This window comes from Hipposideros armiger, unplaced genomic scaffold, assembly GCF_001890085.2.
Source record: "Hipposideros armiger isolate ML-2016 unplaced genomic scaffold, ASM189008v1 scaffold_140, whole genome shotgun sequence".
Taxonomy (NCBI): Eukaryota; Metazoa; Chordata; class Mammalia; order Chiroptera; family Hipposideridae; genus Hipposideros; species Hipposideros armiger.
In genome coordinates, this window is record NW_017731490.1 from 2214005 (window position 1) to 2218193 (window position 4189).

Consider the following 4189-nt stretch of genomic DNA (forward strand, 5'->3'; position numbering starts at 1 on the left):
TTCCATTCTTGCTTACATGAACATACTTATCCTCCACTGAAAATACATTACTTCTGCATGCCGATATCAACTGTTGTCCAAGATGTAAGAATCAGACCACATAAGAGTCACGACCCAGTGATGCTTCAGTTCTGAGGATCCTGTCAGAAGGCTGATGGAGAAAGTGTGTGCATATTGGCTTATGTTACTCAGTTGAAGGTCAAGGGCCAAGAACAAGGACTGCATCTCAGGTATTTCAAATGCAATGCTTAATGCAGAGTGCAAAGTGGACCAAAGATAGAAATGTGTATTTGCCCAGTTCATTTTAAAGCAACCACTGCTTACGCATTTTAACTTTGAGCTAGGCACTTTGCTAGGAACTGGGGATATAAAGATGAGAAAGACATATCCCTACTCACGACTTCACATTCTAGCGTAGTCCTTCTTCCCTCAGTCATATACTCTGTTTAGCAGCCTTATACATACTGGAAAATCTTTAAGGTGTATTTAAAACAATGTAGATGAAGGCTTGAACAAAAATAGTAAGAACTCTGCCTTCAGTAAAAATTTTTAGTGTTTCCTGAGACAAATTGGAAATTTCCTGTTTTCTGGCTAAATTTCTTAAAAAGTGGCATTTTCTTATTTGATCCATTGGAAGTAGATACCTCCCATTTATTACTCCAAAGTCTTAAAATTATATTTTTTATAAGTTGTACAGTATTTAATGTTTGGTGGTAAATATTTGTCTTTTTAAGGTTACTAGTGTACATGTAAGAAAGTGATACTTATTAAAAACTATGAGAGAGTAAATATTGGGGTTTTCTTCTTCTAATCAGAGTCAACTTAGCATTGGTGAAATAGTATTTGGATTTCTCTTTACATTTGTTCTGTTTACTTAGTTGGGTATTTGATGAATGTATAGCACTATGAAGTGTGATAGATTCTCTGTAGCCCGTGTCATCTAGCCAAGCAATGCATTTTGTTGCTTGACTCTGCTCAATTGGAAGAGATGGTAAGACTATAAATGGAATGCTGCTGTATTTTACCCATATTTAGCTTATACAAAACACACAACTGAAGACTTTTTTAAAAACTACACTTGTAAAATGTTTCTCTCTGATGCATTCTTTAACTCCTTTGCCTTTGTAATAAGACAGTATTCTTAGAAGTTTGAAGGTAAAGCTTTTAATAGTACTTTTCTATTTACTTTGAAAGAATTAGAAAAGAACTTGTCAATTTACCTAGATTTTTTTCAGAAGTTAAATATTTAATATTTCTACCATTACCTTTCTATTATATTATTTTATATATATTTTGTATGAGGTATGATTGAAAAATACAGTGAATGTTTAAATTTAAAAATTTCTTACAGTAAAAGACACATTGCCATTAATTCCCCTCAAAATACCCCCCCCCCTTCACTTGGACACTTATTCCCTTTGTTCTTTCTGAAGCAGTTCTGGAAGTCCTCTTTTGTGAGTGTCTTGAATTGCGCTGTCGTGGCTGCTTCAATGTCCTGAATCATTTTGACTTTGGGGGAGAGCCAGAAGTCTCATGGTGCCAGATCTGGTGAATAAGGTGGATGAGGACACACCATAATGTTTTTATTTGACAGAAATTGCTGTACTGTAGCAAAGTGGGACAGGGAGCATTGTCATGATGGAGGATGAAGTAAAGACACTCACGAAAGAGGACTTCCAGAACTGCTTCAAAAAGTGGCAAGAATGATGGGATAAGTGTGTTTGAATCAAGGGGGAGTATTTTGAGGGGGATTAATGGCAATGTGTCTTTTACTGTAATATATTTTTTTTAATTTAAACATTCACCATATTTTTCAGTCACACCTCGTATATATGTATACGTGGGAGATTTTAAGTTACATTTTTATTATAAATATAAAAACCAAATAGAGAAATAAGTTAAAATTTAAAAGTCCCAATAATCTCTGACCCCTCCTCCATGAGCACTGTGGGGTTTTTTTTTCCCAAGCATGTGAACACTGGGTGAATTCCCATTATGACACCCAGATCCATGAGGTCCATTCTCTGGATGAAATCACATTCAAAGAAGCGTGATCCAAATAGTGAAAAGTGATTTTGTTTTTTAATGCAGTTTTTATAAGTTCTGAAAACTAGCAGGGAAAACAACCCTGATTTTTAAGTATTAAACTATAATAATTAAAATGCTATAGCAACTAGAGAGACTGCTTCTATAGCCCAAAGCTTTCCAGAATTATTCAAACCAGCCAATCCCATACGGGCATATTATATGTAGAATTCACATACGGGCATATCATATATAGAGTTTGTTTCTGGTTGTCTGTTACTGTGCCAGCACCACACTTCATTATTGTGTTTTTTAGTACATTTTAACATCTGGTAAAGCAGATATCCTTATACTGCCTTTCCGTTTCAAAATGTTCACATCCATTATTTCAAGTTACATTCTGTCAAGTTGCCACTTCTGTCTTCCCCCACAAAAACTCTTAATTTTGTACCATACCTACTGACAATCTGTCAAAATTCTTTTCATTTAGTCAGTTATTTTATGTCTCTCTCAAGTTTTGTAGTTTTCTCCCTATGAGGCCCTACACATTTCTTGAAATGTAAGAGCCCTGAGGGCAAGGCCTTTGTCTATTTTGTTCACTCATCATAAATACATGGTACATTGTAAGTACTTAATATTTGTTTAGGTAATGAATGAGAAAAATCATCAGAAGAAAAAATGAGCTAAAAAAGGAAATACCAATAACTTAAAACTACAACTGGTAGTCATTTTTCACCAATCATTATCAAAGATAATTTGTTGTTCGGGAGAACAGGTGATCTTATATACTGCTAGTTAAAGTATGTGCATTAATCTTTTTATGATGTTTTGACATCTTAAAAATCTTGCTGACCAGAGAGAAACTGCCCCTTCCAGGGCTATCCCCGTCTTAGAGATAGCAAAGGGCTTGCCCAGAGCACAGCTTTCATGTACAAACCAACCAATCCCAAGTTTATGGTCCCAACCACCTCCTTATCTAACTCACATCAAGTCATCCAGGGCCGGATACCAGGCAAGTAGAGAGACCACTTCTATATCCCAAAGCCCTCCAGAATTATTCAAACAAGCCAATCCCAAACTGTTTGCCCTGTCTGGCCTGCCCAGCGGAAACTCCATTAAAGGCTTCAGCTTAGACTTACCCTCACTCCTGACTTCTGTCAAAACCTGGTGTTTCTCCTGTGGTCCTGTGTGGCATGCACTGATCTCTCTCAGACCCGGAGTCTCAAAAATGACCTCCCTGTAAGCCTCATTCTCATCTCTTCTAGTGGCCACACCTGCTTTACTATGCCATATCCAACAGGTACATTCATAGAACAGTATACACTGATACAACCTCTACAGAGAGCAATTTTTCAGAATATCAAATTTTAAAATGTCAATATCTGTTAACCCTAGCAAAGCCACTTACAGAAGTTTATTGTTTAGGTACTTTCTCATGTGAGGAGTGATATGTAAGACTAATGTAGCAGTACTCATACTCAGACATAGAAGCAACCTTAAGGCCTATCAGTACAAAACTGGTTAAACGGAGCTCTATGTGGGCTTTTATGGGTTGATCTGCAAGGCACATTGTTAGGAAAAGAAACAAGATTCAGAAAAGGAAGAAAATGCATGATTGACGACAGGTGCTAGTGCCAGACCGACTCATTGCCAACTCCTACTTTGTCGCTAGTAGACCTTAGTGAGACTTGGGCAAGTTATTTAATCTCTGTACCTCCATTTTCTTACCTGTGAAACGGGGATAGTTTTTAGAGCAATTTTAGGTTCACAGCAAAATTGAAGGGAAGGTACAGAGAGTTCCTATAAACCGCCTGTCCCCACATATGCAAATCCTCTCCACCATTATCTATATACCGTATTTCCCCATATATAAGATGCACCCTTTTTTGAAAAATTTGGGATCTAAAAACTGGGTGCGTCTTATACAGTGGTTGTAGATTTCAAATGCCATAGATGGAACTGAGGACGAGGCAATATATGAAGACAGTGATTCGTCATCAGACACAGATGACAAGCTAATGGCTGGGAGTTTTGACAGTGATGAGTTGTATGAATTTTATGATGAATAAAATGAGTTCAATAACTTTATGTAATACATTTTTTTTCAAATTTCGGGCCCCAAAATTAAGGTCTTATACATGGGGAAATACAGTACCTTACTAGA